This window comes from Miniopterus natalensis, chromosome 1, assembly GCF_054644295.1.
Source record: "Miniopterus natalensis isolate mMinNat1 chromosome 1, mMinNat1.hap1, whole genome shotgun sequence".
Classification (NCBI taxonomy): Eukaryota; Metazoa; Chordata; class Mammalia; order Chiroptera; family Miniopteridae; genus Miniopterus; species Miniopterus natalensis.
This window is the reverse complement of record NC_142081.1, coordinates 178,699,658-178,723,321: the sequence shown is the minus strand read 5'-3', so window position 1 is coordinate 178,723,321 and position 23,664 is coordinate 178,699,658. Positions and strand designations below refer to the sequence as shown.

Genomic DNA, 23,664 nt, shown 5'->3' with positions numbered 1-23,664 from the left:
CTGATGGCAATTTAGTGAAATGGCATTTTCAACAATTGAGACCACACCATCTTGATGCTGAAATGGACCTTCGGAAGCCTTCCTTTCTCCCAAGGCAGGAAAATAGCATCAGCAGGGCAAAGCCACGGTGAGAGAGGCCAGATTACTAGCGACTCTTTTCCAGCAGACCACCAGCCCTCTGGAGTGTGAGCTTGACAAGAAGCCTGTTCACATGGAACCGTAAAGTTTACTAGCTAAGGAACTGCATTAACACACACACACACACACACACACACACACACACACACACACAAAACAACTGATAGAGCTCTAGTCTCAGGTCAGCTACTTTATGCACTAAGATTCTTTAATCTCAGTATTCCTTTCTAGAAAACCAGAATATGTTTACTTAAATAATACATCTCCACACCTTTTTCATCCCCCGATTACCTGAACAGTAAAAGAAGACAAAGAGCCTGGCCAGGGTGGCTCAGCGGTCGAGCATTGACCTAGGGTCCAGGAGACCTCAGTTCGATTCCTGGTCAGAGCACATGCTCAGGTTTCGGGCTTGATCCCCAGCAGGGGGCGTGCAGGAGGCAGCCGATCAATGACTCTTGTCATTGATGTTTCTCTCCCTCTTCCTCTCTCTGAAATCAATAAAAATATATTTAAAAAAGAAAAATAAGAGAAAGACCTGGGGGGAAAAATGAATGTAATTGGTACCTACTATGTGATAAGCCCTCTTAGGCACTTTCCTTACATGTACTATCTCCTACAATCCTCATGGCCTTCAAGGTGGGAATTAGTGTCTCCAGTCTGTGAATGGAAAAAAACTGTGGTGTGACTTGTCCATGATCACTCTTAGGGACAGGGCTAGGATCTGAAGCAGGGACTGAAGGACACCAAAGCCTCAGCCCTTCCCCCAGTCAGTGATCCTCACACTGGCATCCCTGAGCTCTCCCAGTGGAAACTTGGGATTCCCAGGCTACTTCCATCAGCAAGCTAACACATCCCTTGTGAAGGCTGCTGTTTTCCGAATCACCACTTCTGTGGCTCTCCCAGGACCCGGCTAGGTACAGGACCACTGTTGCTGCTGTTACAGCAGGTGTAGGGAAAATACAGCACAGCCTTGGGCAGAGTAGAAGGGCCTGAGGAGAGAGAGAGAACACATGCCTGTGTGCACACAAGCAAGATGCACGTGTGTGTAGAAAAATAAAAATAGTACAACACAAGTTAAAATAGTAGAACTAACTTCAATAATAAGGAAGTAAAGATAAATTTTAAGACATCCAGAACAGTGGTCACATTTCTTTAATATGGGCAGTAGGTACATCAGTGTCGAATACATTAGTCTCTACTTCCTGGGATATTTGCATATTTAAAATATTTTGCTGAGATGAAAAGTTATAGATAAATACAGATACACAGGTATCAATATACATATACAAATACTCACACACACATCTGGAAGACTACCCAGACTGTTAACAATGCTATCTACAGGGAGCAGGAAGACAGAATGGGGCATTTAAACATAATACTTAATACAATTTTATGTATCTTGAGACATAAATATGGTAATACCTAAAGGACACACATCAGTTTTCAATAATTACTGTAGTTTTACACAGAGATGTGATTTATTTTTAGATTTGACCCAGCAGATCACTTCCCTCCCTTGAAGTACACCTTCACTTGGCTTCTAAGACACCCTCCACCTGAGTGGCCACTTTCTCGCTTCCCTCTGTTCTTCCTCAGCCCTCCTACCTACCTTGTCAGTACGAGGCTTAGCTACTGCAAACCTTTTCTGTCTTCACTCCCCACCTGGGTGATCTTTAAATTTCCCAACCTACAGCTCCAGTTCAGACCTCTCCCCTAAGCTCTAGACTCCAAAATCCAAACTCCAGGTCCGTATCTCCAACTGGATGTCTATTAAACACCTCAAATGATCACATTCAATGCTGAACTCCTGCTCCACCCTGTCTTTGTCCATTCGGACTGCCATAACAAAATACCAGAGACTGCTGGCTTAAGAACAACAGAAATCGATTCCTCACAGTTCTGGAGGCTGGGAAGTCCAAGATCAAGGTGCCAGCAGATTCGGTGTCTGATGAGAGCCCTCCTCCAGGCCGCAGACTGACAGCTTCCTGCTGTGTCTTCACGTGGTGGACAATGGAGAGGGTTAGGAAGCGCCCCCGTGACTCATAAGGCCACTAAACCCATCACGGGTCTACCCTCATTTCCCTCATCTAACCCTGATTACCTCCCAAAGGCTCCACCTCACCATCACACTGAGGGTAGGATTTCAACATATGAATTTGGGGGGGGGGGGGGTACAAACATTCAGTCCGTGACACTCGCCCACAGTCTTGTCCACCTCAACTCAGAGCAGCCTCACACTTCCAGCTGCTCAGACGAATCTCCTCACATCATCCTTGATTGCTCCCTTTCTGTCACCCCCACACTCAACCCACCAATGAATCCTGCTGGCTCCACTTTGAAAATACACCAAGAGCCCAATCGCTCCTCACCACTTCCGCAGCTACCACCCTTGTCCGACTCTCTGCCATCTCTCAATCCAGATGACCACGACAGTCTTTTAACTGACCTCCTTGAGTCCACCCAGCACCCCTAACGTCTATTCTCACCAGTCACCAGGTGACCCTTGTGAAACGTAAGTCAGAGTTACCCTTGGCTGGGAGCCCTACAGCAGCTTCGCATCTTAACTGGAGAGAAAGTCAAGGTCCTCGCGATGACCTCACTAGCCCTGCAGGATGTTTCACGACCTTAACCTCCCCCCCTTCCCCCCCCCCCCCCCCCCCCGTTTACCTGCCTGATGCATCTACTCCTTCCCGCTTCCTTCACCTGGGTCCACCTGTGCTGGGCCTCCTGCTCCTGGACGCGGCGCTGGCCATCCTCCCTCGCCCCTTACAGCCGTGAGCCAACCACCACCTTCTCCGTAAAGTCTTCTCTGACTCCCACCCCACCATTTAAAATCACATCTCCTCCTTCAAGTCCCTCCCCCCTTCTCCACCCCTCCAGTCTGGCTCTTTCCTCCACAGCACTTTTAATATCAATTACTTACTGTCTAGAATCCTGACAATGGGTGAACGTTACACAAAAGCTTGGATTTTTGTCTGCTGCGTTCACCGCTGTACTCTTAGCACCTAGATGACACTCAATAAATATGTCGAATTAATAAATAGATATAACCTCTGCCCAGCCACTTATTTTTACCAACATTTTAAACTACTTAATGTAAAACAATCCCATAATCACTATTATGTTGGTTCTGCCCTGGATTTTCCATAATGATTTCTGAGTAGGCATCTTCCCCAAGCGGCACTCACCAGTCTGCCCCACGTCCGGCGCTGGACTTCACTGTCCCTGTGGTCAAGAAAGGCTTGCTATTGTTCAAAAGCGAGAGGAGGCTTAAAAGGCTCTAACCCAAGTGTTAACAATTATTACCTCCAAATGTTAAAATTTCCAGCGATGTTTACTTTTTATTTTTTTTCCTGAGTCTGGTCATAACAATGTCACCTTACTTCCATGATCAAAGAAAACCACAATTTTAAATGACCCTTCTTAAACAAATAAAATGGGAGACCATGGCTGAAATCACACATCTGCCATCCACACACAACTCTGAGATGTGCAGCCAAAGAAATCCTGAGGCCGCACGCCTCCCTTCACCTCTGAACACACGCCAAGTGAGGCAGCACCCCCAGCGGGCTGTGCTCTGAATTTGGAGATAATTAACAACAAACCCAAATCATCTTTAAACAGATCACTTAAAGATACAGGTGGTTCACCAGATTCAAAAATAAGACCATGTTGGCTCAACATGCTGGATTTGTTTGTTTTAAATTTTGCCTAATCAGCAATCTATACATCGTTTTGTGCCAATGTCTGACTTATTTTAATCATTTTTTCCTCTATTTAAACACTATGCATTACATTTTTTTTCACAATGTTCAAATGGTGAAAGCTGTTTTCAAGAGAGTATATGGACCCAAGGTCGCAGCATTTATTCAAGTCCACAGGAATAACTGCACTCAATTAAGAATATTAAGTGAGCCCTGGTGGCTGTGGCTCAGCTGGTTAGGCATCATCCTATGCACCAAGAGGTTCCCAGTTTGATTCCCGGAAAGGGCCCGGGCCCAGGTTGTGGGCTCGATCCCCAGTGGGGGTCGTGCAGGAGGCAGCCAATAGATGTTTCTCTCTCATTGATGTTTCTCTCTCCTTTCCCTTCCTCTCTAAATTAATAAAAACATATTTTTTTAAAAAAGAATATTAAGTGAGCCTTCTTAACCTTGCCTTCTAATAGCAAATACAATAGTAACGGCATTAATTAAAATGAATTACTTTTTGAACACTTACTTTGGCCAATCACTGATCTAAGCACTTTGAATTAATATACTCATTTAATCCTCCCAAAGCCTGTTATCACTATTTAAAAGATAAAAATACAGTGGCACAGAAAAGTCAAGAAGGTAGCTTAAGGTCACACAGCAATAAGTGGCAGAATTTGAATCCTGGCTCCAGATGCTATACTCTTACATCACTGTGAGTGACCACTGGGTGTCTCCCATATTTGCCTTTGGATATACTGCTCCTGTTTCCCCTAATGTTCTTTCCTTTCTTTGCTGTCTGGAAAACTCCTATTCAACCTCCAAAACTCATGGTTGGGAAACCGTCCCTAATAATCCCAGAATTAACCATGCTCTTTCTACTTTCCACCACCGTCTTTGTTATATGCTATTTCACTAACAAGTAAATAAATAAATCTCCCCCAACATGACTATGAGTTCTGTGTGGAAAGAAGCTGCATTTGATTCATATCTGAATTCTCTATGCTTAATAAATATCAAAAGAATGAATGAATTCACAAATTTGAGATCTTTCAGGGTTCATTTAATAATATAACTTTATTAAGAGCTCTATTCTAGTACTTTATGTATTTTAACCCATTTAATGCTTACCATAATCCTACTGAGGAAGGTACTATTATTGTCCTCATTTTGCAGAAGTTGAAGCAGAGACAGTTAAAAATTCTATTATCACCCAAGGTCAGAGCTTATTAAGAACCAGAATTTGACCCCAGGCAGTCTGGCTCCACACCCACGGCATTCCCAGGACAGGTTCTGCACTAGACTCTCCAGACCCAGAGGAAAGGTTACACCCAATTCTTGCCCATGAAAATGTCAAATGGAATCCACTTTTCTTCACATTAACAGTAGGGATGATCACCTGAAGGACCTATGAGGGCCTGGTTCACGCTGGACACTCACTGTCTCACATAGGACCCGACATTAAAAAGGAAGCTTAATACATATTTGTTGAAGGAGCAAGTTAACTTCTATTTAGTGTTAAGATGATTGGGGGGTTTTTGTTGTTTGTTTTCTACATATAATAGCACCAGGCACTGTTCAAAGTATTACACATATATCTTTTTTATCTTCAAAAGAACTATATGAGGAAGATATTCTTTTTTAGCCATTTTATAGAGGAGGAAACCGAGGCTCCGTGAGGTCCAATAACTTGTCCAAACTCACATTAGAATGTGAAGCCAGGATTCAAACGGAGGCAGTCCAACTCTAAAGTCCTGCAGTTTCCTGTGGCTACTATAGCAAATAACCACAAAGCGGATGACTTAACACAACAGAAATGTATCCTCTCACAGCTCTAGAGGCTAGAATTCTGCTACCTGTGTGTCTGGCTCGCTCCAAAGCCACTAAGGGAGGGTCTTCCCAGCCTTTCCCAGCTTCTCGTAGCCCCAAGCATTCCTTGGTTTGTAGCTGCATAACTCCAACCTCTGTCTCGTTTGCAGAGCCGTCTCTCTTCCCTGTAGGTGTCTCTCTTTCTTCACATGGCGTTCCCCCCGTGTTTCTGTGTCCAAATTGCCCTCTTCTTATAAGGACACCAGCCTTGTTGCATTGGGGCCCATCCTGTTCCAGTATGGCCTCCTCTTAACTTGATGACATCTTCAAAGACCCTTTTCCAAATAAAGTCACATTCACAGGTACCGGGGGTTAGGCCTTCAAGGTATCTTTTGGTGGGGGACAGGGGAACACAGGACACAATTCAACCCACAACAGATAGCCTGTATAGAACTGACTCCAGAGATACAGGGAATGACTCAGTTTCCATGACCAGTTACGCTCTTGATTGATGAAGAACTGCCAATTCTCAATCACTCCTCTGAGTAAGGGAAAGATTAAAGGTTTGAGATTCAAGGGTTTCCTTCTTTTCTTTTCTTTTTTAAATATGTTTTTATTGATTTCAGAGAGAGGAGGGAAGAGGGAGAGAGAGACAGAAACATCAGCTGCCATCCCGGTGGGGATCAAGCCCGCAACCCAGGCATGTGCCCTGACAGGGAACCAAACTGTGATCTCCTGAATCCTAGGTCAATGCTCAGCGGCTGAGATTCAAGGGTTTCTTTACGTGCAAGGTAAAGAGAACACAACCAAAATGTAAACATACTTTAAGTAATGAGAAACTTTGTTTATCACAAAAAGGCAAGTATTTCCTAGAATAGAAACCAGTTACTATACCAGAAAAATATATTTTTTTAAATACTTATAATCTGCTTACCTTCCCGCACTCTTAATTTATTCTACACCTCCATTTCTCCCATTTAAGGCAATACCTTTGAATTTTGAGCAATGAACAATAATTAAACAATATCCTATAACAGTGAAATCATTTGCTATTTTATTTTTAAGACTCTTAGAAGTGCCCATCTCCTTTGAAAGCTAATTATTCTTTTTTTTTTTAATTTTTTTTGTTTGTTTAAAATATTACAGATGTCCCTTTTTCTCCCCAATGACCCGTTCCACCCCGTTCCTTCCCCCTCCCCAGTCCCCCTCCCCACCACTGTCCGTGTCCTTGGGTTGTGCATATATGCACATAAATTCTTTGGTTACTCTCTCGCCCTCCACCCACCCATCCACCCACCCTCCTGCATCCCTCTGACATTCGTCAGTCTGATCTATGCTTCCATGTCACTGAATCTATTCTGTTCATCAGTTTAAGTTCTTTAGATTCCGCATATAAGCTAGATGATGTGATGTTTGTCTTTCTCTGCCTGGCTTATTTCACTTAGCGTAATATTCTCCAGGTCCATCCATACTGTCCCAAAGGGTACGAGATCCTTCTTCCTTACAGAAAGCTAATGATTCTTTGGGGTCTACAGCCAATGGTTTAAGATTACATGCAACCTTCAAATTTTGATTAACAAAAATTAGCCTTCATGGAAAAATGTAAACGAAGTACACAAGTATTCAAGTAAACAAGCGTGTTTCAAATTTTCCCCATTCTAGATAGCTTCCTAGTCTAGAGTCTAGTGTCAAACTTAAACATCAATAGTGCTTTGTTCATCTGTTAATCATGAGAAATATATTCTCCACACACTGGCAGCCTGATTTTCTCTGTATGCTAGGGAAGCAGCCAGAAATTTCCAAAAAGACTAATTCAGAATTTAGCCCTTTAAATAGAGTTGGGAAAATTCTCTAGCCTGAATAATTGTTAACCAACCCACTACTCAGGAATTACCTTTGAAATTGTTTTTATTTTTATTTTCTGGATGGCATCACTGATAACTGAATAAATGACCACAGTTTGCTAACATCACACAGATGGTGAAAAGCACCACATAAATTGACTTAACTCATTTTAAATATTAAGATATAGCATTTAAGTCAGGATGCGCTGCAGGCCAAAGCTACTCAAAGCAAACATTGTAGAGAAGATATTTCCTAAAATCAAATTTTCGACCTGAAATTTGATCTGCTTTCTTGTATTCCATCAGTTATCCTGACTCAAGTAGAAGTGGAAGCACTAACAGGTTACTCCAAAGGACAGTTCAATTATTCTGGAAGAAACAAATGACCCATGTTTTTAAAAAAATAAAACAGACTTCCTCGAGAAATAGATCATTATTAACATGGAATAACTCAGCAAGTAAAACTCTGTTTTACTGGTATACCACATTAAAATGCAATTTTCAGGCTACTATATTCACAGAACATTTCAAGATGGCCAGTTGCTTACCCCAGGCAGCGGGAGCTTATCCTTTGTAATTATACTGAGCGCATTCTCAAGACAGAATGCTCAAGGATTAGAGAAATAACTGATTTTTCCTAAAGAAAAACATCAGATCCCCAATTACATCCTTTGAAAGTATGTATCACCCTACAGAGAGTGTAGAAATTTTCTTTGTTTAAAAAAAGCAATTAGAAAAAAATGCAAAACAGCTACAATTACAACCAAATACAGTCTGTGCTTCTGACATGAGCTTTCTCACATTTGTTGTTCCTTAGACACTCTACCCTCCTAGGGAAGTCCCAACTTTGCAATCTAGTGGCTCTTGTGTCTTAGGAAAATATTAATTTAAGGGAATAGGGGGAGGGAGCCTGGATTCACATTGACAGAGTATCTTCTTCAATATCGAGTTCTGTCCTCATAATCTATATTTGGATCAATCCTACCACCTGCTCTGGCTGTATGCCCTTGGACAACCTTGATGAGTCCCAGCTTCCCTGCCTGGTTTTGAGGATAATTAATCACAGCAGCTACCTCATAGAGGTGTGGAGACAAACAATATCCTCCATGTAACACATCTGTCACAGTGACCACTGTCTCACAGTAAGTGCTCAATAAACATTAACCCTTATCATTTCTAAAGGATCCTCCTACAGATGAGGTCACCACGCAGATAGACTAACCCAGATTCAAAACCACAGTATCGGTCTTCCGAGCCTATCAAACATCAGAGGCATCAAACACACCGAGGGACTGTCATCCACATTCTCTGAAGATACTAAAAGGGGAGGGGGAAGGTAACAATAAAAATCAACACCACGAGTTGAACATAAAACACTAAAAACTTACTACCAATTATAAATGTCTCCCATCAGCCTTTCCAAAAAGAATTATTTTAAAATATTTTAATCCTAAACAGTATGTAAATTATTGATCAAGGGCCATCTTCTACGGCACAATAACAAATGTGAACTTAATCTAGAATGCCTGGTCAACCTACTGACTGTTTCACCAACAGGAAATCAAGAAAGTAAATATCTTGATTACTTTATAGCATCATTTCCACATGTTATCACAGTAAACCCTCCCAACTAGGTGGGTATCCTTCTAGATGTTTTACAGATGGAGAAACTGTGGCACAGGCAGGGCACCCACCCACCTCCACCTATCCCAGGGCAGGGCCCGAACTAAAACTCGGCTCTGTCTAGACTCCAGAATAAAACCTATATTCTCTTTAGAACAACATGGACAAGGCAAAAGAAAGGTGAGGCCACCTAGCTGCTTGGCTTTGAGGGTACATTCAACAGAATAAGTAGGAAAGGTGCCAGTTTTTGAGGACATCCCAATGAAGATTAACTTTTGCCAAAGGATTTCATCTCCAAAGTAGAAGTCAATAATAGACATGGCCCCAAACATGCCCGCTGTACAGCATACCCATTCACAATTTCAAACTTGTCTGGGTCAGTGTTAGTTTCACGCAAAAAAATGCTTTTGAAAAGACAGGAGCTCAGTGTTAGGTTCAAGTGAGTGGCACCCATAATCTCTCCAGCTCTTGGGGGCTGTGCTCTCCCCACTTGTCAGAGCTTCAGGTCCCAGTTGCAGATTGCACCAAGGTTAGGACATGCCCAGAGCAGCTTCAGTCCAATGAAAATTAATTCTTCCTTCAGGTTCTAAATTGACAATAAGGCAAGACTCCTTGGGTCACAGTCCCGGGTTAGTGAGGACATGGGACCAGTTCCCTTTTTCTTTTCTTATTTAGGATAAACGTCTTTTTCTTTTTTATTGTGGTAAAGTATACGTAACAAAATTTGCCATTTTAACCATTTTTAAGTGTACAGTTCGGTGGCATTAAGCACATTCAGGTTTGGGGGCAACTATCACCCCCATCCATCTTCAGAACTTTTTCATCTTCCCCCAGCAGACCCTCTGGACCCCTTAAATAATACCTCCCACCCCCTCCTCCCAGGCCCTGGTAACCACCATTCTACTTTCCGTCTCTATGGATCTGATTGTTCTAGGTACCATAAGGACATTACACAATATTTATCCTTTTGTGACTGGCTTATTTCACTAAGTGTAAAGGCCAGTTCTCTTTTTTCCCCAGTTAGTCTCCTTGAATAAACACAGTGAAATACACATCCTCTAGAGGAAATAAAAATGAACACATGAGAATTATTTTTCCCCCCATTTACTTACTCATTTCTAAAAGGATATAAAAACACTAAGGACAGTTGAAAAGGAAGAAGAGAGAGGAAAACCAACAAAATCATCCATAATCACACCCTGGAGCCCAGTCCATCTTCATTTTTATAAAACATTTATAATTACATCACATTGAGTATCTTCCTTCTTTCACTTAACCATCTATCAACATGATATGTCTGCAAACATTTCAAAAGTTAAGTTTCAAGGTCAACACTAAAGAAAAATAAATGTGCCTTCATGAAAACTTGTATCTACCGAGCTTTCCTATGATAAAAATAAGTTAACATTGCCTGAAGTTTCACTTCAGTATCAAAAAATTGTTCTTGGCAAGACAGTAACATATTGTTTAATAGCTAGTGTAGAAGGAAGTCACACCTTTACAACTGTTCATACAAAATCATTTAAATGGTAAGTAAAAATGTATATAAACTCCAAATGCAACCATCCACACCACTATTATATCTCTCAGTGGAAAATAGCACATCTAATAAAAATCCTGTTTTCTTTAGAGGAAATAACGATAATAAAGCCACAAGTCAACAGTCTCCTCAGGTTGTTGTTGTTTTTTAATTGGTTTTTCTTGCAATCCACATGTTCTCAGAATTAAAGGGAGAAAAGATAAAAATTCCACACCTTATTTTTGTTTCTTATTTCTATCTGTGGCTTATAAAAAATATATATACATATATAACAGCAGGATCTAGTACCACTAAAGGAAAATGACTTAAGCTGAAATAAAACTCAAGCCAGCAAGAGATGACTTTGACCAGGAGACAATTATACATAAGTTGATGGAATGCAAGACTTCCTTTATTTATTTTAGTAGAAATAACCTCAAGTCCTGGAAAAAAGGACATTTTTAGAAAATGACACTGACCCAATTGCTAAGTCTCATGAGTAAGAGCAGTGAGTGTTACTTTGGTTGCACTTTCTGCTAAATCATTGGAATACACTTCACTTAAATTCGGGAGTTTTCCCCCGATTTTAGGATACTAGATGATGAAATCACAGAGACCCTGCCCACAGTGATGGTGTCCAACACACCCACTGTTCATACTGAATTTCCTGTCTCATTAGGAAGAGCATGGCTGTGAAAACAGAGCACCCCAACAAGGGGGACCCAAAAGGACCATTCATTCCAAATTTAAAGTTGAGGTTCCCAAAGCTACAGGAACCCTGGGGATGCCAAGCCTGAATTCTCCCTAGCACTCCAGCCCTGACTCCCTTCCTGGGTGGACTGTTTCCAGGCTGTTCCATCTATATCTGCAGCGTCTTTAAAACCTCTTCTCAGTTAAGTCCCCTAACATCTTTCTGGACACTGCCCCAAGCATTAAAAAATCAGAAGCATAGAATAGGGCCTTCTCCCCTATTTTTGTTTGTTTGTTTGTTTGTTGTTAATCCTCACCTGAGGATAATTTTTCCACTGATTTTCAGGGAGGGAGGGAGGGAGGGAGGAAGAAGCATCAATGTGAGAGAAACATCGATCGGTTGGCTCACGCACGCACTCCAACCAGAGTCGGGATCGAACCTGCAACCCAGGTATGTGCCTTTGACCAGGAATCGAACCCATAACCCTTAGGTGTGTGGGCCAATGTTGTAATCACTGAGCCACACCAACCAGGGCTGTGAGTTTCCCCACCTTGTCTCTTTCCCAGCTTGCTGTGCCAAACTAGAACCATAAAAACTATCAGAGAACAAAACTTTCAAAAAGACAGACCCAGACCATCTGCTCTGCCTTCAGGAAGGACCAAAACTAAACATACCTCAACCAAAAGGAAATATGAAATATTTTTAAGTTGGGATTAAGATTCCACAATGTAAATAAAACGCAATACAGTGTTAACCAAGTCTGAGCCCAAGCTGATTTTTTACCTAATGCTCACCCTTAACAACTCTGACAGGTCAGTCCTCTCGCCCTATTTCTATTTGGGGTCAGCTGACATCCAAAATAATGTCTAAATACCCAAAAGAAGATAGATGACGTCATAATTTGAACAAGTTAAAAAACCATTCTTCGTTAAATTGAGGCAAAGCATGTACAAAACTGGTTTGAGTTTCATGTGGCATTGCAACCAGCTATTTCTTGATGCAGCAAATGAACAATAACCTGCAGGACTCTACATGTCATTTACCTTGGGACCCAAGTCGGTGAGGTGACCAGCTGGACACGAGGCACAAGGAAAACCAACGTGAGAGATCCTGTCCCTGCCAAAGGTACTGCAGTCTCCAAAAATGATCAGAAAGCCGCTGAAGGTGGAGCGGAAGGTAGAGAGTAGAGAGAAGTCTCCATCACTTGGAGTACCTATCCAGCTGTACCTTTAGAGCTGGTTGTCCAAGGTGTGCAATCAAGAAACACTAGTTCCAGGGAAATTGTGCAAAATGCTCAATTAAATGAAGTTAATTTCCTTTTCTGCAGGCTTCCTGGAATATGTTAATGGGGAGAGAAGATGCTCAGGACACTTGATCTATCTTTAACAGTTACCCACTCAGACCACTTGATCTAAAGGAGCCCACTAGGCACTTTGCATCACATCACCCATTGTTATTTTCTTTATAGCACTTCCCACAAAGATAGCAGAGAGTGTTTAACTCATTGCCATATCCCTAAGGCCTACTGCACATAGTAGATGCTCGATAAACATATGCAGAATGAATAAGTGAAATAACCTAGCTAACCCTCCCTCTGGCTTGAAGAAATGATTACTTATACATCTGGTTATATTTAGTTTCAGTTCAATAGATTTATTATTTCAAATAAAGAGACCATGCTTATGCTATGGTTGCTAAATTAAACGACATCTGCATTTCCTTTGGACACATATTTTCAGACTGAGCCACTACAAAATTTTTAAACTACATACTTTTGAGTCATTCCAGAAACAATAATGGGTTTAAAGTGAGCTCCTCCCTTAGACCCTTCTGGAATTTGGACACAAAACCACAAAGTTAACTGGGTCTTATGTTAACCAAACTCATGCTGATCTCATTAAAATCCTGCTATAAGACTACATCATCATAACTGGGGGTAAACTCTCAAGAAAACTAGCTGCTGAAAATGCCCTGGGGCATATTTATTAAAACCTTCAATGGCAAAATTCTTTTTCATTCATATACTCATTCTTTGACAAATATTTATTGAGCACACAGGACTTCCTAAGTCCTGGGAACACAAAGATGAAGAGGCAACAGTGAATTCCTCATAGACCAGAAGAGAAGCCATGACAAGAAAGGGCTGCAATGCAGTGTAACAAGAGATGTGATGTAAGTGGGTGTGAGCAGCTCACGGTGGGAGCAAGGAGAACCAGTCACGCTCTGATGATGTGCCCCAGTGATCTTCCAAGTGTGGTCCCCAGATCAGCAGCATCACCTGGGGAATTATTAGAAGTGCAAACTTTCATCAGGCCACCCCGGATACCTACAGAACCAGAAACTCTGAAGGTGGGGCCAGCACTGTGTGTTTTAACAGCCCTCAAGTCATTCTGACGCACACTGAGGTGGCTGATGATTAAGCTACTTCCTGAATGAGGAACAGAAGTCAAGCAGGTAAAGAACAGACAGGATAAACGCCTGGAGGCCACAGAAAACCCCGCATGTTGTAAGAACAGCGTGGTTCAAGCTGAGGGCACGGGGGAGAGAGCACAGCAGATCATGAAGGGTGTCGCTGTGGTGTCAAGGAGCTGGGACTTCACCCCAAGGACAGCAAGGAGCCCCTGAAGGGTTGGGATGGACATACCCAGACTTGCAGAAGATTCAGAAGATCACCTTGGAGACAGTGTAGAGAACACACACAGAGAGGCCACAGAGAAGGCAGCTGCAGACTCCTAGGTGAGATGTGACAGTGGTCAGAAGGAAAGTAGAGGCACACCATCAGGAACAGCAGGGCTCCAGAGGGAGCTGGCAGCCAGGGGTGCCTCACACAGACGCAGAGATGGAGGGTGCCAGGCACACTGTGGGATGGATTAAGCATCCCTATTCCTGGGAAGCCTTACTTGGCACACCCTCCACACCCAACCAGGGCAGGTACTGGCCTGGGAAGCACTGAGTACTTCTCCAGGTAGCACACATCCGATTTTACCGTAGTTAGTTCTTTGGCTGTCAGTCCTTCCCTACAGGCTGACAGCTTCCAGCAGGCAGAGGCAGTGGCCATTCTGGTCAGTTTCCACACACAGCACTTGGAACAGCGCCTACCCCAGCACTTGGAAAGCCAAACTGAATGAATGGAGCTGGACAAGCTGGGAGGCCACCAAGAGGCCACTGCTCTCATTCAGGGGAGAGGTGACCGTGTCCTGGGGAAGGAATTAGAAAGCTAAAACAACTGAACTTCATTTTTCTCTAGTCTTCTGTGACCATTCAAGCCAGTGAATGAAAATCTTTTCAAGTCACTTATGTTATGAAAATTCAACAGTAAATCTGGCCTGTTGAGTGAAATCCACAAATTCATCTTCCTTTGGAAAGTCAGAAAGGGCTATGGTTTGAGTACTTTTGCAAATGAAAGTAAGGCACAGGTCTAGGCCACAGAGAGACTGCCACCTATTTGAGATAACAAATTTGCTGTCTTGAGTTTCCAGAACATCTGCGAAGCCTCAAAGTAAAGGATAGAGACACTTCATATCCCACTGACATGGTCTGTGCCTTTGCTCTGATTTTTAGAAATGATTTCAAGCAGGCAAGTAGTGTTGTGACCCAATTACAGGGTATTTTGGAAGCAGCAGGCACCTAACTTGGGGGTGTAGCTGGTGGGTGTAGAAGGAAGAGTTTCTACGCAGGCACTACCACCTGCCTCGATCCTGCACAGAATCGTATGGAGAAAGGAGCTGTGACAATCAGGAAGTAATGCAGCATCTCCCCGACCTGCTTCCTGTTTTCTCACTACTCCCAAAATAGACAGCACCAAGGAAAATCATAAATATATTTCTTAGCCCTCTGGGGGGAGGTTCATCAAGGGCACAAATTTGGGTTCCTGGGGTGGGAAAAAGGGATGAAAGGCAAAACTACCCAAAGTCCTAGAATCAAGAGGTGAAAACAGTGGAAAATAAAACCCACGGACAAAAAGGAATCAGAGAAACAAAAACTGGCCTATTCTTACACCAACACTTACTGCCAGGTAGTGCCACAAGCTCAGCTCCCCCAGAGTCTCCAAACTCAAGCTCTTTAGAGTCAAAGTTTAAAGTTTTCGCTTAAAAGTAAAAATAACTGTTAAGGTCTTACTTCGTGCCAAGTACTGTTCATGTATCATATATTAATTCATGAACTTCTCATGTCCATATTCTATAGGAACCATTATCACTCCTACTTACGGGTGAAGAAACTGAGGCACCGCAAATTCTGTTGTCCAAGTATAATTCCGCTGTCCACAGTCACATGGCCATTCAACTGCAGAGCAGTATTGGAACCCTAAGAGTCTGGCTTTTAACCTCCAAATCCCTACCACCTCGGTCTGCACGGGGCTGTCCTCTGCAGTTAGGATGTTTAGCAGCACCCTCGGCCTCTACGTACTAGATGTCAGCAGTATCTTGCCCCCTTTGAGAACCACTGCTATAGAGATCTGACAGGCCAAATCTCTATGTCCCTTATAGAAAGAGTGGCAAATCCTGGGTAGAAGAAACTGGCTACAACAGTCCTACTGAGTGAAGGAGAAACGAAAAAGGAGACAGCTGAAGGGTTTTCTGCAGTGGGGGTTTACACTGGAAGTCCCCCGGCACGGCTCCTGCTCACGAAGCCTCCCTGCTCCAGCGGAGTGGGGAGCCCCTCCTCTCCGCGCCCTAGAACCTCACACACGCTCTCGCAGCACCTTACAACCAGCGCTCTAGCACGTTCCCTCTGTCTTCCTGAACTTCATGCAGTGCCCGGCACAAAGCTTGTGCTCAATAAACATTTGCCGAACAAAGGCATGAACAAATGAAGCTGAGATGGGTGTTACCAAACGAAGGCATCTCTGTCTTCATTCGGGACCTGAAAAAAGTATAAAGAAATAAAACTTGGTTCTTGAGAAAGATAAGAGGTTCTGGTCAGATCATGAGAAGAATCTAAGGATGAATCAGTGCTTCTGAAGTACCTATACCCCCCTGAGTTCACTATAAGCCCATGCCTTGCCTATTACACTAAAAAATTTAGTTGCGTTAGTTCACTGAGGAATGAATCAGCTCAAGAAACCTAGTTCGTGCTAAGGAAATTCTAATTTGTTCACTTCCACCAACAAAAATGCTGCCCAGCAAACTGGGATACTCAGTGTGGCAGGTCTACTGCGTCTTGCCCAGAACAAAAATCTACTTGGGAAACCAAATGAAGATCAGAAGGTAAGGACAGAGCCAGCACCCAGGAACACGCTGGATGTTCCCAAGGAGAGGCGCCATCATCTGGGATACTAGGGTCCCCTTCTCCAGACCCACCACTCTAGCAGCCAGAACTCTCATCAGCCGTGGGGCTGCTGGAGAGGCCCTGAAATCATCACCTCATCTTTTTCCAGTCATCAGAAATTTCTGTCATCCCAACATCACCTCATAACTGGCACATGAAGACAACTCAGATTCCGGTGTAATTTATTTACAACAGAAACATTCTAGACTGGAAATCTGCCCAGAGAGATTCAATACAGCAACCCCAAGTTTCAGACATATTTAGCAATTATATCTGGATTTCCCTACTACCCAATTTGTGTTCAGATGAAAGCAATGCACTTTGGGACCATAATTTAGAGGAAATAGTTCCACCATGAAATATGAAGATTTAGGTGAACATCCATTTTGAAAATGAATGAAAGGTGAAATTGTCACCTTTTCCCCAAATGCTGAATTTAGGAAGGTTTCATGGTGTAGTGAGAACACAGGCTTTGTTCAGAACTGGGCAAGTCCTTTAACTTTTCGGAACCAAGGCTTCCTCACCTACACAAGAGGAAACAAGGAGGTAGCACAAAAAACTAAGAGAAATGTTTCCTGGATAACACGAGGCACATACTGGACCCTTAATTAATAAGTGTTATTGCTTCATCCAGTCAGTCCCCCAGCAACCCAGGCACTCCTCTGCACTGACTACAATTCTAGGGCAAGCATCATCATTCACTGTGCAGTCCTTAGTGTAAAAAGAACCTGAGTTTCCTTATCTCTAAAATGGGAACAGTCCCACAGTGCTTTGTATAAATTAAATAAAGTATCAGCTGTAAAGTTCTTAGTACAAAATAGGAGCTCCACAATAATATTAATAGTATATTATTATGACCAGTGAAATCCAGATATCACTAAGCAGATTATTTTCTTTAAATCTTCACCCAAGGATATGTTTTTATTGATTTTAAAAAGAGAGGAAAGAAGAGGGAGAGAGAGAGAAACATCGATGTGAGAGAGCAACAGCGACTGGTTGTTTCCCTCATGAGCCCCGCCCAGGGGTCAAAACCAAAACCTGGGTATATGCCCTGACTGGAATCAAACCGAAGACCCTTGATGAACGGGACAATGTTCCAACCAACTGAGCCACACTGGTCTGGTCACTAAGCACAGATTTTTAAAGTATTATCAGTAATACATTATTTTCTTAAGCTACTATTTAAAACTCAGAAATAACTTAAGTTTTGCAATTCCATGAGTAAATTATTCTTAAGCTTCCTCTAGAGATTCATCAAGGCTCACCCTGGAGGGTAAGACATTGTAGTGGTCCAAACCAAGCTGCCAGTTACACAACTCTTGGTTCTTTGGCTTTGACTCCATCAGCATTTCCTAGAATCACCAACCCCTAATTGCTAAAGTGTGCTGTTTTGGCAGAAACAGGCCTGCATGCAATGAAACAAACATCAAGATCCAGCATTGTGAGGCCTGCTAAGATTCACTAGTTCCTTCTGCTCTCTCAGATCCCCATGTTTCATCTTGGCGCTTTCCTTGTCATTCTTAGGCTATAATTCAAAAATAGCTGCTGGTTCCCAGAGCACTTTCAAAATTAGTCTTTTCAGTTCCTAGGACCTTGCATCTGTACCAGTGACTACATTCCTGGAAGGCCCAGAGGCCCCATCAAGCCCACCCACAAGCTCTGGTTTGACCTGGCCTCCACTACTCAACTTGATCCCGAGGGCAGGGCTGTCTACATCTCAGGCCTGAATTCCCAGACTTATCCACTTCATGGGCCATTAAGCTGCCAAGTAAAAATATTCCCATCAATTCATTAAAGAAATCTCACCCCCAAATCGGAAAAGTATAATCTCAGAGAAAATTATGTATCTTTTCATTTGAATACACCTACTGTATTGTCATCATTATCATTTTGATAGGGACAGTGAAAATGTCATCAGTAGACAACCACAGCAGGCCTAGTATTGTGCTTTGCATACAGTAGACACGGTTACTTTTAAACTGTACAGAACCCAAGCTCTGATTCACTGGGCAGCGGCCTTATAAATGCTGCATCCCACACCTCCGGTAATGCCATGCTCTCCTTCTTCAAGAAGGGCATTTCCCTTCTCTCTGGAGCCCTACACGTTCTCCCCAGCCTCGTCCTCCTAAGCGCACACTTCTAGCTCAGTTCCAAACCTGCATTCTTTTCAGTCAACTTTAAAAGGAAAAAACAAAACCACTCTTCTTCTCACTCTAAGCATTCCCAAAGCTTACTTTGCAGTAGAGATACATTCCAAAAACCTCAGTTATTATCTAGCAGACCAAACTTTGCAAGATTCCTGTAAGAGGCAAAGGACAGAACGGTTCATTTTATTTATAACCACTATCAAATCATTAATAAACAATACAGAAAAACTTTAATCATAATTCGGTACCATTCGTTTTTATTTAATGTTCTCTTCCCCCCTCTGTCCATATGAAACTATATACTTTATATACCAATAAATTATACATTGGAACTTGTCTCCTGACGGTGAAAGCAACGCCTGTCCTAGCATTTGTTCAATGCTTAGAAGACTGGGTAAGATTCACATATGAGGGAAATAAGATTATGTAGAAAGGGAGTGCCTCCTGTAACTCTACACCCAAAGGCCTCTAATGCAGATTCAGGCTCCTTACTTCTTGCCAAGTTGTGATGACTTGACTTTCAGCCTGCTCTGTCCTTCCTCTCCTCCAGCTCCCATCTCGTGTTCAGAGTGATTGCTCCACTCCTAGCAGAGGCCCAGTAAACTCTGGAGCCTGGTTATGATCAGAAGCCCCAGACTCACTGTCCATTCATTATCAATTATTTAAATATGGATGACAACTCTGGCACCTCCTCACCTACTTCACTTAAAGGTTAATGAGGCTGAGTTCTGTGAGCATTTTGAAAGCAAAGTGCACTAAAAATACCAAGTGGGATGGGTTTCCTTTGCTCTCTGCCTCATCATCATAGCTTGCCAAAAAAAAAAAAGTTCATGACCTTGCCAACAGCTGACCATGGGCACCTTCCCAACCCAGCGATGGTGTTAACATGAAATGATCATAGTAAGCCTCAAGGGCTGCTTTTCTGATCAAGGGCTGAAGTGAGAGGACAGTGACTTGGGAAAGGTTTGCCAAAATGTCATGTGGGTGGGCCCTGGCCACCAAGGCACAGGACACCCTCCTCTGCAGCCCCCATGGAGGTTTCTTTCTCAGAATGCCCAAGAGCAGTGTCTCCCCTTAGAAGATGCTATAAAAGTTTTAAATATTCAATGTGCTTTACCCAAATCTAATCATTACTTTATCTCCTACCTAGTCTTGGTAGGGGCACAAAGAATTAATTTTAGGACAATCACTCTTTAACAAATAACAACTAAAAGGGAGGCAGGAATTGGCCAAAAAAGGAAGGGCATTCAAGAAAGCAGGACAGGACAGACTTAGTGAAACACAAAATCGGCTTTGTCGAATACTTTAAATGAAGTCCCTCCTCCTCGAATGGCTATATCACAGACCCTTGGACTGGGACAAGAAGAACCCCACAGACACCCAGAGGGTGTATTCTACAGCAACTCCCACATTTTATAAATAGGAAAAACTAAGGCCCAGAGAAATGTACTCACTTTCCAAGGTCACACAGTAAATTAAAGTAGTGGATGAGCCTGGCCCAGAAGGCAAGTCTTGGGATCCCCTGGTTGATGGTCTTTCCACCAAATTCCACTAGACCCTTAATTATGCAGAGTCGGTCACTCTGCCTCTGAAAAACCATTTCAACTGAGAGAAATGCCATCATCACATATCAACATGCAGAATAAGCACTAAAAACACATTAAAATGAAGGTAGGTAATCTGGATTTATTTGCCTTATATTTGAGTTTATTTGTTGGTATGGTAGTACAACATTGTTGAAAAGTACACAAAACAGTTTTTAAATCTGGATGGAAGCATCTTAAAAAATTTTCAAATCATTTTGAGGATAGGCTGTTCCAATCAAATCTAATTCTAAATCACAAATCGAAGATGTTTTACAAGAAATGCTTATTGAATAATAATAAAGCCAGTTGAAGATTCTCATATGAATTAACACTTTAAAGTTCTATCGCTGTGAAATCAAAGAACAGCCCACCTTCTCAGAGGGGTTTTCTTGGGAAGCTGACATTTATGTCAAAGATACTGACACATTAGATGATATATGTAAGGAGCTTAACAGCAGGCTTGACACATAGTAAGCATTGAACAAATGCTGTTTCCTTAACCCAGGGCAGGAAAATAAGTATCACCCACATAACCAGAAATACCTTTGTACTATACTTTCCTAAAAGTCTGTCCTCCACTCCTGGAAAATTTAAGGTGTTGTATCACCAGGATATTTTCTTTTATTTTAAAAGTGTAGCTAAAAAAGGCAGAGACAACATTGCATTTTTTTTAATAAACAAATTTAGATATCCTGAATTCAGGGTAATCAACATAACACTATTCTAATGTTATGGCAAAGTTTTCAGTATTAATTCCTGCTGTAACTGGGGTGGGGGGGGAATGAATTCAAAGTTTATTGTTTCTCTAGTGGCAGGAAAAGAAAACAGTCATCAAAAGTTTAAACCTGACATAAAAAGAGTAACAGTTTTAAGATATTTTGTCTTTGTACAGGTGGAATCTCACAATGTTTAGTGGTCTTTTCCTAAATAACTTTGCCATCAGTATGCACATTACTCAAGTTAAGTGTAAACCACCAGTCTTTTTCACTTAAGCTTACTGAGTTTTTCCACTACCACTTTAAAAAGTTTCAGAAAGCAGGATCATGCTGGTTCCACGGAGGCAATTTATTTAGTTAAAAATATTTTTTGGAAGGGAACAGCATAAGACATAAACACCTTCCCTGGAAAAGAATCTAAACTTTGGAGTCCTCTCTCAAAGTCGCAAAGGCTCTGAGCAAACACCTAGGAACATCCCACGTTTTGAAGACCCTGAGTGAATTTTCAGGGCGATGACAAAAGGATGGCATAGAAACCTCGCATCTGCTTCCCCCCCTGGTATTCTGACTACCAGCCCACTGTACTCTACTGCCACCTGTGTTCTCTCAGCATTTCCCCCAGCGTGGAGGTTCCTCATTCTTTTGGCAAATGTCATCCTTTCAAAACAGTACCATTTCTAGGATTCTGCAAGTTATAATAAACAAGTGTTGAGCAAATACTGCTTCCAAGCTACAAACTGAAAATACAACAAAGCTGCTACCTACTTGCTATAAAGAAATCCCCTCTCAAGGATCGTCTCTTCCTGAAAGGCCAGCCAGCTACAGGAATTCAGATGCTCTTAATTATCATGGACATTTGAGGGCAAGATTTGAAATATAAATGCATGACAAGGGTAAAAAAATAAATCAATCAAAGATTCAATAGACCCAAATCCAGAACAACAGGTCAGGATGCCACTGTTTTTAAATCAGTGAAATATTAAAACAAATGACAAACCAATGCCGGCCTCACAAGTTTCCTCATTTCTTGGAATTCGAACACCACTGCCGGCATCATTTTATGATAGTCCCTCAGGTATTTCACCTGTCATCAGGCACAATGTGAAGCCAGCGGCTGAGGGACTTCTTAAACAATCTGTGCCTTCTCAGAGCCCAGTCCTGTCGGAGCTTCGGACACTGACCTTAGTTTCCTCTCAGTCTTGGCTCTCCCCAACCACTCATCCCACCAAAAACGCTTGTGACGGTCGAGCCTGTAAACCGCGTAGCAGTTGACTACAAAACGGCCACAACTCTAAATCTGATTTCTCCAATTTATTAATTTTTTAATTCAAGTCCCATGCTCCTTGGGCCCTTCGCCCCTGACTTCTCAGCTCGCTCGCTCTGCACCCGATGTCGAGACCACCTTTCATTGTTTCTGCGGGACTCCGCATCCCTGCCTGGGTCCTGCAAGGTTTGCTCACACACATGTCATTTCCAGCGTTCAACCCCCCATTCCGCCCCGCGAGCTGCGGAGGGGTTTTCTGGACCCAATGGCCCGCTTTCCTGATTCGGTCCCTTCGCACAGCCATTTTCTAGTTAAAACGCTCTCTGCCTCCGAGGGGAGAAAAGAACTTTTCCCCTTTTGATCTCACAGGGGCTGGCCTCTGAACCCCCGAGAAGCCAGCCCCGTCTCCAACTCCCCGGCAGGAGCGCGCGGCCGCCCCGGGAGGAAGAGCCCAGCCGACGGCGGAGGCCGGTGCCAGGGCGAGGGGGTGTGCGCTCTTCCCCGCCGGCGCCCACCCTCACTTTTCCCTTCCGCAGCCCCCACCCGGGCGCACCCCCTCCAGCCCTGTCTCCGCCGCCCCAGGCCCAGCCAAGCCCCGGCTGCCGAGCGAAAGAGGGCACCGGGAAGCAGGAGGGATGCAAGTCAAGAGGAGTGAGCCCGCAGTTGCCGCGCCACCCGGCCCTGCGGCGCGGGCGCAGGGCGCACGGGACTCCGCAGCGGGCGCCCGCTGCAGATGCGGCGGCAGCTGCTGCAGCTGTGGCTGCGGCTGGGCGGGTGGCAGTGGCCGCGCAGCCCTCGGATCCGGGAGCACAGGAGCGGCGGCTGGGACGACGCGCAGCCACTCGCCGCACGCCGCTGCCCGGGTCTCTCGCCAGCACTCCTGGGCCGCCGCGGGGTGCAGGGCAAAAGCAAGGAAGAAAGCGAGGCTCACCGCTGGTGCGCACGGTGCTCGCCTCGGGCGCGGTGCCCCACGGCTCTGCTCCAGTCTCACCCTCCGAGAAGCGCCCGATCAGCTGCGGGCGCAGCGCGCGAGCTTCCTACTTGAGACCCGGACAGGCTGCGGCGACTGAGCATGCCCAGTGCCGCTCCGCGAGTCCCGCGCAGGGAGCGACGCCGGCGAGATTCCACTTCTCCAGGCTTTGGCGGCGGCTGCGCGAGGAGCGGCTGGAGGGGCCGGCCGGGAGGGGGCCGAACCGGGGCGGGGCGGGGCCGGGGGCGGAGGGCGCGGAGGGGGCGGAGGGGGCGGGCCGCGCTCCTAGCGCGACCTCTGCAGGCAGAGGCTGCGGGGCTTCTGGGATTCAGTCCCCCCATCATCTGGGAGGATGGCAAGGAGGCAGTGGGGCCTACGGTGTGGAGACCCAATGCCG

The 23,664-nt window shown here is 43.9% G+C and overlaps 1 protein-coding gene across 5 annotated transcripts in view; it reads right to left on the bottom strand.

Annotated features, from left to right (window-relative positions):
* The window catches only part of APBB2 (amyloid beta precursor protein binding family B member 2), a 301,532-nt gene extending 278,100 nt beyond the window's left edge, over nt 1-23,432 (bottom strand). For all 5 annotated transcript variants that reach the window (XM_087827688.1, XM_087827708.1, XM_087827703.1 and 2 more), the window contains exon 1: nt 23,229-23,432. The gene's annotated coding sequence lies outside the window, so the exon portion shown is untranslated. The remainder of the gene's footprint in view (nt 1-23,228) is intronic.
* Nucleotides 23,433-23,664: the final 232 nt, after the last annotated feature.